Source organism: Myripristis murdjan, chromosome 1 (genome assembly GCF_902150065.1).
Source record: "Myripristis murdjan chromosome 1, fMyrMur1.1, whole genome shotgun sequence".
Classification (NCBI taxonomy): Eukaryota; Metazoa; Chordata; class Actinopteri; order Holocentriformes; family Holocentridae; genus Myripristis; species Myripristis murdjan.
Window position 1 is genome coordinate 37,209,974 of NC_043980.1, and position 13,080 is coordinate 37,223,053.

The 13,080-nt window shown below is 43.3% G+C and overlaps 1 protein-coding gene across 1 annotated transcript in view; it reads right to left on the bottom strand.

Moving 5' to 3' along the window:
• The window catches only part of add3a (adducin 3 (gamma) a), a 141,237-nt gene extending 128,465 nt beyond the window's left edge, over positions 1-12,772 (bottom strand). Inside the window, exon 1 of the mRNA XM_030072728.1 lies at positions 12,758-12,772. The gene's annotated coding sequence lies outside the window, so the exon portion shown is untranslated. The remainder of the gene's footprint in view (positions 1-12,757) is intronic.
• Positions 12,773-13,080: the final 308 nt, after the last annotated feature.

A 13,080-nucleotide genomic window follows, 5' to 3' on the forward strand; every position in this document is an offset into this window, starting at 1 on the left:
CTTTTTCAAATTTTTGGTAATAAACCACGACTATGGACAACAAATAGCTGATAAGAAACACTATTAGTTGCACACGTAGCCATGCTGACGCAGCATCTTGCTTTGGATGAGAATATCATCAGGCGTGTTGACCCAGATAGAGAGACGAGGCAACAGAGCAGCGTACAGACACTCAGCCCCGGCTCCAGCAGCAAGCTGGCCACAGCCCTGCCAACACGGATTTGTCACTGGGTGTGTGATGCAACAACACCATGGTGTGTGTGTGTGTGTGTGTGTGTGTGTGTGTGTGTGTGTGTGTGTCCCACAAACAGGAACTAAGGCAAGGGTGTGCCTAAAGAAAACAGTGGCAGATGATGTGGTAAATTTAGATGTTTGGTAAGAGAGGCAATGAAGCATGTTTCCTGGACACATGAGGCCAACATGGAGGTCTCACACACACACACACACACACACACACACACACACACTTATGATACTGTACTTACAGATACTGTATTACATTCTAATTTCCACTGGGTTGCACAATTCCAGAGGTTCAACATGAATTAAGGGCATCCGAGGATACACAGAGCACCATCCCCAACACAGCTGCCCATTTCTGCACAGAATGAACAGATTTTGGCTGCTTGACTTGGCCATGTCTAAGACAAAGGGCTAAATATAAATATCAATGTTATGTGAAAATTACATTACATTCAAATGTATTATATTTTCGAGAAGATTAACCATAATTCTTGTTAGATAAGATGTACATAATTTAATAGGGAAGCTCAACAGCAGTGTGCTGGACATTGTTGTTAAACTCAGTTTATGTTCTTTTTAGCTGGACAGAGTTGATGTTCTGTGGTCATTGTGGTTAGGATTTTATAGCAGATTCAAAAGAAAAGGAGAATAACCATGAGCTTGTCAAATGACATGGTGGGCAAACACTCACACACACACACACACACACACACACAAATATACATACCACATTCACATAATGTCAACCAACGAAAGCACCCACACCCAAATTCTGTGGTTCAAAGGGGTTATCAACTAGTGCCACTGTTCAGAAAAGCCAAAAAAGGCAGCTGGTGGTCAACCAACTGTGAAGATAAGCAGTGAGGCGAGAAGTCAGATCAGTATCTAAGAATGCTTATCACCAGTCCACCACTGACATTAAGTGTGGCTTACCATCATTAATCACCACTGTTTTACTTCAGAGAGTTCCTCTTCACTGATGCACATTGCAAACCAGCACGCTTGATAAATTAACTCTTTGAAACCTGAGCAAATCCACTTGATTCTTTCTAAAAACATGGGAAAACAGGAGAACCAATGAGCATGAAAGAAGAAAATGACCTAAAAATTAGCAAAATAAACCCAAAGGGCGGAAAATTACAAGATTCAGAAAATTACCCCTGCTGCTGCTGCAAAAAAAAAAACCTTATTAGAAAATTATCAAAAAAAAAAAAATATTTAGAAGAAAACTCCTCCTCCCAGATAGATAGATAGATAGATAGATAGAAAAAAAATTACTGAACCAAAAAACTACCAAAAGGTACTGGAAAATTTGCCAAAAAAAAAAAAGATCAGAAGCTGTATTTATTATTATTATTATTACCATCATCATCGTCATTATTATCAAAAGACAAAAATACAAAAAAATGCCCATACAAACATGACCCTCACCAACATACTCCACCCCTCACAAAATAAATAAATAAATAAATAAAATAAAATAAAATAAAATAAAATATAAATATAAATTTTACTATGAGGATGACATAAAACCCTTCTAAATGAAGGCCTGCTCTGGGCTCCTGGGTTTCCAGGGTTAATGTCGTTGACAGGCTGATATGTTTCACAGGCAGAAGTGAGACAACTGAGGCTGCACTGACATCACCACCAGCCCCTGAATGAAGCAAACACACCGTCTGTGCTGAATGTCACTGCATGATCCAGGGCATCGGGACTGAGTGTGTGTGTGTGTATGTGTGAGTGAAATTACGAGTTCTGCTGCTCAGTGAGCATTCAGGCTTTTATAGCTGACTAATAAAACAGCAGAGAAAGGTGACTCAATAGAGAGTAGAGAGGAGAAGCCGTTCCATGATGCTTGACATGCCACACACACACACACACACACACAGTTGTCTGAGCTTTACATCACATTCGGAAATAGCCACAGCGAGTCCCCTCCAGGTCCCTGAACAGCAAGGGGATCAGCACTCATCATAAAGTCATCCACAGAAGAAGCTCACGTGGCCAGGCACATGAGCAGAGTGACCCTGCATCGACTGGACACACACTGGAACTGATTCAGCTTTGGCTGATGGATGCAAACCCAACAACGCACCACACTGCACATGCCAGAATCTTGCCTTTGCCAACGAATATGCAAAATGACAATCATTTAATTGACTGGAGGAGTTGACCTGGAAGATATGTGGCCTAATCTCCATATATATGTAAACCCGCGGGGTGCAGTAATGGGCGGGACCCTCCTTTCCCCATCCAGACAGACTCACTGCACTGCACACTCACTCCTGAGACTGGCAAGCAGCCCAGGCAACACAGCATACCAGCTCAATGCCACTCTCTGCTCACAATGGGAGGTTTTTTTTATTGGTTATCAAACAGTAAAGCTGCCAATTAAACGTCTGATTAAATATTTAGCACTCAGCCAATACAGCCTTGCAAAGACCTGATTGTCCTGGTTAAACAGATTATAAACGCTTAATGTTACAAGACCATGTTATTGCTGTGTCCATGTTATCAGCCAAACTGAGCTCACAGCCCATCACACATCAGCTGACGGCTACACACAGACTGTGTTGCATTCCATCCAACGGAGCATCTATCACAATGATTTGCTTAGATTCAGTTCCCGATGCCAGTTGTGTAGCGTTCCTATTTAGGGGGTAGTTCTAGGTAGGAAGGTGAAATTTTTTAGTCGCAGAAGTGTTTAATGCTATTAGGACACATTTCTTTCTTTCTTTTAAGTTGGACTTTTTCAGGTATCTTATGAAGGAAGCATACAATGGTTCCTGAATTGGAGTGGGATAATCCACATCACCTTGCAACATCAGCTACATGAACAAAATTTTGTGAAACTTCAACATCCACTGGGAAAAAAAGGCAGGCCGCTGCTTTAAAGGACCATTCCAGTGATTTTGCATGTTTAGCCTAATACCTACAAAATGCATAAACTTCACATTTCTGCTAATCTTTTCCCAAAGCAAGCAGTCGCATTTCAGATCATTTTCTCTACCTTTTATCCAGCTCCTCCAGAAGCCATTATGTACTCTGATTTCAACTTTGTTTTTAAGAGCTCGGCTTCATTCACAATACAGAGGTACAACATTACCCACAGGTCTTTGAACAAGTTCTGCCGATCAGAGCGTTACCATGGTGATAGGAATGGCGTTGAGTATGGCTGACAGTTTAGACGGAGAAGTTTTTCGTTCGTCTACGAGCATGATCTCTGGTCAGATATTTCTTGTGTTTCAGGTATGAGGAGAGGATAATCAGCAGGGGTAAGGAAAGAGTTGTTGTTTTCTCTTAAAATACAGTATTACAACAAAATAAACGTGGAAGCAGCTAAGATTTGGCATATTCAATCCCATCATTCAGTTCAGCTAGAGTAAAATAATCAATTCAGAAGATTAACTGTGTAATAGTCTGGCAGAGTGGACGTTCCCATGTCCACTGGGCGCTTTAATTCCAGGCTTCATGATCTCTGAGGTTTGACCCTCAGAGAGACACTTTAATAAGGTGACTGGCCCAAAGATTTATATAAAAAAAAAAAAAAAAAAAAAAAAAAAAAAAGGCCGGCTACTTCAAAAGCTCATTTGGCCCAAAACTTGGCACCTCTTGCTCTCCCATGGTCGGAGCTTGACCCCGTTGCCATGGTGACCGCAATCCAGTATCCATGCACACGGCTTTTCACTGCTTGGGACGACCCACTGCTGGTCGACACTGCTGCTCTGCCAAACACCACTACAAACAGACCCCCCCACACACACACACACACGCACACACACACGCACGCACACACACACAAATTTGCACCTCATACACCAAATAAACACATGCACGAACACATGCGTTCACATACAGTATACACATCCGCTATGACTCCCCATTCATCCCCATATGTAGGCACACACTTCCCCTCACTGGACAGAAGTCAGCTGTGCTCCAAGCCGGGCCAGAACCTTTCAGTAAATCATCCACCCACAAGTGTATAATGAGGTTATTCTAACCCCGTCCCGCTGGGACCTCTGGCTCTGGCAACCAAACAACACTGGACTCCAAACACTCAGCCCACACATGCATCACATCAAACAGTTCCCTGTCTGTGCATGCACAATAGCATGAAATAGGAGACTCATCAGCTCTGCCTATGACTCCCACAATCAGACTGGCATTGCATAAAAAAAATAAAGGTTCAGAGTTGTGGGTCAGTGGTCCAGTTCAGCACGCCTTTAACAGCACGATAAGATCATTCTTCTACTGCCAAAGCTTTCAGTACCCAAACCAATGATGATACATGTCAAACTAAATCAGCAAAATTGCTAAAGAATATGGCACCAAACACAGACACGTGGAGACAAAAACTTAATCGAGCATTTTTTCCCCAGGTTAGAAACCTTGTTTACTCTGGACCCTCTAATTTCTGCGGATTTCTCTAATTCCCTGGGAAACTTTTCAACACAACAACCCTTTCTCTGATTTCCAGCATCAGAAAGTTCAACACTGATCTCTATTTAATCCAGAAAAGTCAATAAAAGCAGAGCTGCTCCGAGGGGATCACAGACCCCCGGTTGTAAAACAACTACCAAACCCAGTAGGATACATAAGAGGGTCCAAAAGTATCCTGCTAAGTTGTAATGAACCTCTGGATGTCATTTGTTGGCCTTTATACTTTGTATTTCAAGTTTAATGGAAAACAACGTATTGCATGACATGGTAAATAAAAACGTTACCCCCGGTAATGCTTTTCATGTGGTTTCATTGGGTGTAACGGACACATACACACAAACTTTAACACTCAGGCAGGGTGTGTGAGCCTGTCCAACACGGCAGACCTCGCACCTGAGCTGCAGGCAGAGGCAAGCCAGATGAGAGGCAGATGAAGTCAAAACCCAGAGAATCAAGAAAATCCAAGATAATAAAATGAAGCCTGCCTTCACTCACTCACACACACACACACACACACACACACACTCATGCACGCATGCACACACACTCTAAAGATGGAGGGAAAAACCGTCCAAGACTCAATCAGTTTGCAGTGTGGGGAGAGTGAAGCCACATGTTTTTGATAAGTGCTCGAGCACAGCAGGGTGAGGTAATGATGAAGTCATCTCTGTCCTCTGGACAGGTTCAACACAGCTCCATGACTGTGTGCTTGTGGGCGTGAAGGCATTTCAAACGCACACAGCTCAGTTAAAACACACACACTCCATTTCTCGGAGAGTTGCAAAGTAATGAATTATTGCACATAAACTTTTTCATGACATGTACTTGGTGTACAGTCATAAGACCAGTGAGAGTTCATGTTAACAAACTCCTCTTCTAAGCACCTGTTGCAATACCACAACCTTTACAAAAATGTCACAAGTGAAACACACCTTCTCACATGCAAAAATTTACATTTAACATGTGAATTTACCATTTTCACATGTGATGGCAATATTCAACCTGTGAACTTGAACTTTTCATGTGATTCACATGTGAAAAGAAAATGTCACATGTGAAGATATTTTCACGATTGAAAATTTCCACATGTGAAAAGCAAACTGGTCACACAAAGTCATGTGGAATTAATAGTTTCATATGTGATTGGCTTCTGAACTTGAATTTCCACATGTGAAAACCTCATGGAGAGCAGTCTTGTATAAAATCTACTTTAAATTAGTATTTTTCCTAATGTGTTATTATTATTTAGATATTTATTTTGATTAATTCATTGTATTTGGCCTAACAAACACTGTCTCCTGATACTGTACCTTACCATTTTGAGGAAGCGGTAAAAAAAAAAAAAAAAAAGGAAAAAAAAGGTACCCATCATAACCTTGGGGGACAGAAATGGACTCCAACTACTGTACCCCCCATTTCTGACAGTGTAGGGTAACTTTTCAAAGAACTTGAAGGTTCAGCCCGTTGCTGTCTGCGTTTCCACCGTGTTCGCAAGACCAATAAAGGTTAAACAAATTAGTCCAGTGACACATGAAACAGCAGTTATTTTACACCTGACGTTTCACGGACCCTTTTTTTTTTTTTTTTTTTTTTTTTTAAACAGCCATAAACCATCAGGCTATTTAACCTATTTTAACCCCCTTGTTGACAGATTACAAACCCTATTTAGAGGGTTTTTTCTCTGGCAAGCAGCTCTGGCTTTTCCTGCCTACTAGAGAAAAGCAGAGTCCTCCAGCTGTTTGTGTGTGTGTGTGTGTGTGTGTGTGTGTGTGTGTGTGTGTGTGTGTGTGTGTGTGCCTGTGAGATGCAGAGGAGCAAATGAAACTAAGAGCATGTCTCCATAGAATATCAGCTCTCGAGTGTTTGATGGTTATTTAGATGTGCTTTAGAACGTAACCGCCATGAAACAATCACAACATGCATTTCTCTCATTTAGTGACTTTCTCATGCACAGCACCAGCACACTGTCTCTTTCTCTCTCACCCGCCTGTGTTCTCAGCACGATCATGCTCTCTCTTTTTCATTTTTTAAAATGACCTGGGAAGCCGACAGAAAAGCCTCACTTTGCTTTTATTGTGATCAAACTAGGAGAAATGTCCTCCCGTTTCCTAAAGTGGACCAATACCAGAGTGCTGCCTTGTTTTATGAATGAATACACAAGTTGATGCAGCCACTGTGTGTGTTGGACCAATCAGAAATGCTGCACTGCAAGCCCATAACCCCCCTAAGGTTCCTGGGCGATTTGAAAGTCTCTACCCCTGAGAAGAGACTCATTCTTGGGTAATAAAATGTCACTGGAACTACATTTTGACCCTGGTCCCTGCAGACAAAACACAGACAGTTCTTCAAAGGTTCCTAATCCCTGAGAAAAGTTCCTGCAGTTGAAATGGGCCTTAACTTTTACCAACATTTCCTCTCTATATTACTCTTTATTTATTCTTCGGCTCTGGTTTCCTCAAATACATTCTCCCATGAGTAAGACAGCCTGTATTAAAGGGGGAGTCCATCCAAAGTATCAGCAATCCAGTGTTCTGAAAATACTTCCCAACTAAACTCTTTGCCCCCGAAGGCTGGATTAAGGATTATGTCTTGTATCAATACCATTGTTATTGGAAAGAGCTGTTGATGTTAGGTTATACACATGATGGTTTGAGCTCAACACAGGAGTATCACTGGAAATTAGAAACCTCACCAAATCACACAGAAACTACCTTGGATGAATAGACTGTAGTAGGGGGAAGTGGGAAAATATCTGTGTTTTAAGTGAACTGTTCCTTTAACAAAACAATCCCTGCCCTACAGGCCTCAGTCCACCAGTCACGGCTGCCCTGTTGTTATTAGAGTCGCTGGCCGTCACTGAGGTTTGCTGCAGCCCATTCCTATGCATACTCAGTGTAAAATGGCCCATGGCAGACGCCGTACTTCCTGTGTCTTGGCATGGATTTCAGGATTAGCCGGCCTCAGTAGTGCCTCAGGTGATTATAAAGCCATTCATTAGGGCAGAGAAAATAAACATGAGAGAACAGGCCCGGTTCTAGAGAAGAGGGACTGCTGCATATGTATTGAGACAAAACATTTCCTTTCCCTCAGCTCTATCTAAATGTTATTCTGTGAACACTGTAGAGGTCAACGCCATAATATTTACTGCTTTTGCAGTTAGGCACACAGGATCATTACTCACAGAGGTGAAGCGCCCTTTTACTTCCAACAGACCTTTTGCACAGCGGCATTTCTGACATGAACTAGCAGGTAAACACAGGTGTTACTAATGACATTTATTAAAGGCTCTGTTCTGTTCCATTTACGTGAAGCAGAGCCTTTCAAATGAAGCAGCATGAACAACAGCAGGACCTTGGCTCTGTTTGCCCTTAAAGAAACACAATCTTCACCAGGGTCATCAGTGACACCTCTTTACTGTCATTTCTGTCATTATTATACCTTATACCTTATCTATAAGCTGAGGTAAGATCTGTTGTCTAGTGAAACTACTTCCTCGTCTGTTGTGACCCCATGTGATCTGTCAATATTGATCAAGGCAGACTGGCTTTACAGCAATAACTTCCATAGAGCTGCAACGATTAGTCAAATAACTGATTAGCTGCCAACCATTAAATGTATTGCCTACTACTTTGGTAATCAATTCATTTCTTTGAGTCATTTTTAAGAACAAAATTTCCAAATTCCAGCTTCTCAAACGTGAATATTCTCTGGTTTCTGGCATGTTATGGACAGAACAACTAATTAATTAATTAAGAAAATAATCAACAACTTAACTGATGATGAAAATAACTGTTTGTTAGTTGCAGCTCTAATGACTTCTTGCCAGAGCGCTGAAAGATGCATTTTAGATCCAAGTGATGTCAGGGATGAGGTGAAAATGTGAACTTGAACCCACTTTGACTGGAAAGCAACCGATGCCTCCTACAGCTTTGGATCAGGGGAGAGCTGCGATGGAATTACAGGGGCTGAGTCGCTGTGCGATGCGGTTTTCATACAAACTGCAGTGGAGTTTCTACTGACCTGGGGGGTGACGAGTTAATAACCACATTTTCATTTAGGGGTAACTGTTCCTTTAAGGCAACTTTCATCTCAAGCATGAAGAGTGGGAGGTAGGCCCGGTGATAAGAGCCAGAAAACCCGGTGTCTCGCCTCCCCGGAGACCCCAGCGACTGCAATATTCATGAGGATGTTATGAAAACACTTGGAGCAAAACAGGGTAGAAAAAGGAGGTTACATCAAAGAGGGCATGTGGAGGAGGAGGAAAAATAAATATGGACTATGTTTGCATTTTCTATCTATTCCGTCACTGGCTTGGGGTTAAAAAATCTCACATATACCATGTCCCTCAAAGAGTTTGAATTAGGGCCCCCTCCATCCGAGTAAACCAGAGGAGGGTTGGTGTGGGTGCTGCTTTGGATTTCAGATCCATATGGTGAACATTCCCAGTTTTTTTTTTTTTTTTTCAGCACTGGGGACCAAGAAAAAGCAGGAGGAGGGGGGAAAGCAGAAAAGAAAAATCAAGCATCTCCGAGCACGGGGCTTACGGAGACAATTATCATATTTGTCTGGGCCCTTTGAACTTAAGAAAGCCAGGTTCTGGTGTGGAAATGGATACCCTCAGAGAGCTGCTACAGGTTGAGAAAGATTCAAGTCCCAGAGGTGGTGAGGAGGTGCTTCAGGGTTGATGTTGAAGTTGGAGGTGGGGTGGGGTAAAAACATGAGAAATGGCGGGAAATGGACAGGAGCTAGAAGGACAGTTTCCATTCACAAGAAATCGAGCTGTTGGCCACAGTCCAATTAAGCTCTTATTCATGTTAAGCAGTTTGCAGCTTTAAAACGCTGTGGCTGCACCTCCTCGTTTCCATGAATGAACCAGATCACAGAACATCCCTGTCAACCTGAGATATCCTGCCTGCAGATACAACAGTATAAAAAGATGTATCTGTCACATGTCATCATTGGTTTAGCAAAAGCTTAGTCTAGTTTTAAAGCAAAACTGAACTTTGGTGTAAGGTTGGGTTGTAGTTCCCAGGTCAAGATACAAGTCCACATGGTGGTGAAATATCCTCATTAGCTCCTCTGTGCTCCCCTGGGCTGCTGTACTGTATTCCTCTCTTGTATTTCTCCTCTAGAGCGTGGCAAAATAGCTCCTAAAATAACACTTTTGGCCCATAACCAAACACCAGTGAAACAGATTAGGTCATCATGTTTACATGTGTCAACCCAAAATAAGATCACTTGAGTAACCGCGTTAAAATGGGAAAGAACTAGTTTCAACTTGTGCTTTCTGCAGGGAACTATTTTCCAGCGGAGGTATCGTTTCATTCCGCCCAGTTTCACGTCATCAACAGCGCTGCTGCTTTTGGGAAAACTAATGTGGGCGACTTTCTCACGGTGACGGAATACTGGTGTGAAGAAAGTCTGAGTCTCTGAAAGTTCATTTTCATCCTGTAGTGGAATGAGTGGAAACCAATGGAAAAAAGAAAAAAGGTAGGAAAAATGCTATCAGTTATAAAATACCACTGCCTGGTTTGGGAAAAGATTAGCAGAATCATGAAGTATGTATATATTGTACATATTGGGCTTTGCCATCGCCAGGGGCGGATCTAGACAAATATTCATGGGGTGGCAAGAGGGTGGCATGGAGACTTTAAGGGGTGGCAGAAATATATATGCTGATTTAATACCAAACGATCACATACACTATATTACCAAAAGTATTCGCTCACCTGCCTTTACTCATACTATGAACTGAAGTGCCATCCCATTCCTAACCCATAGAGTTCAATATGATGTCGGTCCACCTTTTGCAGCTATTACAGCTTCAACTCTTCTGGGAAGACTGTCCACAAGGTTGAGGAGAGTGTTTATAGGAATTTTTGACCATTCTTCCAAAAGCGCATTGGTGAGGTCACACACTGATGTTGGTCGAGAAGGCCTGGCTCTCAGTCTCCGCTCTAATTCATCCCAAAGGTGTTCTATCGGGTTCAGGTCAGGACTCTGTGCAGGCCAGTCAAGTTCATCCACACCAGACTCTGTCATCCATGTCTTTATGGACCTTGCTTTGTGCACTGGTGCACAGTCATGTTGGAAGAGGAAGGGGCCCGCTCCAAACTGTTCCCACAAGGTTGGGAGCATGGAATTGTCCAAAATGTTTTGGTATCCTGAAGCATTCAAAGTTCCTTTCACTGGAACTAAGGGGCCAAGCCCAGCTCCTGAAAAACAACCCCACACCATAATTCCTCCTCCACCAAATTTCACAGTCGGCACAATGCAGTCTGAAATGTACCGTTCTCCTGGCAACCTCCAAACCCAGACTCGTCCATCAGATTGCCAGATGGAAAAGCGTGATTCATCACTCCAAAGAACGCGTCTCCACTGCTCTAGAGGCCAGTGGCGGCGTGCTTTACACCATTGCATCCGACGCTTTGCATTGCACTTGGTGATGTGTGGCTTGGCTGCAGCTGCTCGGCCATGGAAACCCATTCCATGAAGCTCTCTGTGTACTGTACTTGGGCTAATCTGAAGGTCACATGAAGTTTGTAGCTCTGTAGCAATTGACTGTGCAGAAAGTCGGCGACCTCTTTGCACTATGTGCTTCAGCATCCGCTGACCCCTCTCCGTCACTTTACCTGGCCTACCACTCCGTGGCTGAGTTGCTGTTGTTCCCAAACGCTTCCATTTTGTTATAATAGAGCTGACAGTTGACTGTGGAATATTTAGGAGCGAGGAAATTTCACGACTGGATTTGTTGCACAGGTGGCATCCTATGACAGTTCCACGCTGGAATTCACTGAGCTCCTGAGAGCGGCCCATTCTTTCACAAATGTCTTGTTTCACAGTCTGCATGCCTGAGTGCTTGATTTTATACACCTGTGGCCAGGCCAAGTGATTAGGACACCTGATTCTGATCATTTGAATGGGTGAGCGAATACTTTTGGTAATATAGTGTATATCAGTATTTGCTTAGAAAAACCCCCAAATGAGGATATTTTAACTCAAAAACATTCTATTATTGTGGTACATGAGTAAAGCATTGAATAGAAAACCAAAAGGTGGCATTAGAATTATTTATTTATTTATTTATTTATTTATTTATTTATTTATCAACCCCTTAAATAGTGGGAGTGTCATCTTTTGCTGCATTTACTTGCACTCGGACATTTGAGTCTTGTAACAGCCAGTTTCCGAACAGCCACAATTAAAAAATAAATACATAAACTGTCTGAAATTGGGGTGGCAACTAGGGTGGCAAGGCATTTTTCTAGGGGGGCAGCTGCCACCCCCTGCCACCCCCTAGAACCGCCTATGGCCATCGCCCATGTGATGTGTGTTGGTATGCGGCATGATCCTTCTAAATTGAATATATGTCCTGTCCATTTTTCACACTAAGTGAATTAAGTAATTATGAGTGAATAAAGTCATGACGAGAGACAGAGAGAAAGAAGCTCGGACTAGTTCACCCCCACAAAACGGAGATACTCTGGAGGCTCTCTGGTAAATAACAGTAACATCACTGAAGAGCCTGCAGACTGAGACAGCTACCTGGACAGTGTCAACCTCCAGATCAAAAAGGCCTGATCTATCCCAGACATGACAGAGCAGTGGGAGAGGAAGACCGCTCCTGCTCATCTGAAGCCGGGGAGGAAGATCAGGCACGGTGTCTTTGTCACACTGTGCTAATGACAGTCCAAAACAAACAAGCGTATTACTTGCACATAAACATTTGTGCTGCCGGTTATGTGCGTGTCTTTGCAATTCACAACTAACAGGTCACAATTCATCTGCTTTTGCACTGCATTTTAGTTCCGCACATGGCTGCACACAAACCATAACAGCCCTATAACAGACCACTGGAGCGGGTTTGATAGGTACAGCAGCCCATAAAGTCATACTGATGTATTGTTGCTCCATTTGAAGCGGCTGTGCGTACACAAAGAAAACAAACAGAAAACAGAGACGCATGGCGAGCCAGGATGTGCTGCTAGCTGGAGACACGTTAGACCCACACCGCCCTCGGCGTGTTGTGCTGACAGGTGGAGAAAACAAACAGCTGAAGGTGTGCAGGTACCTGGTGCGAGGAGCCCAGCCGCTCGGAGGTGACCCGGACAAACACGCCGCAAGTGAGCCGGAGCCTCGTTCAGCGTTTGAATTGAACGGCTCGCCTCAAAACACGCCGCGTGCGTGCGGACGGACTGACGTGACGTCAGCTGGATGGGCCTTGCTCAGCGGCCGGCAGCCGCGCGGGCCGGTCACATGCGCTGTAGATCTGCTCTGCCGGCTCGTGCGGAAACGCCGGTTCACTATATGGCAGGAAGTGCGCTCTGGTTCACCAACACTGGAGACACGTTTTTCGCAAATCCCCTGCCTCAGAAAACACGTGATTCATGCCGG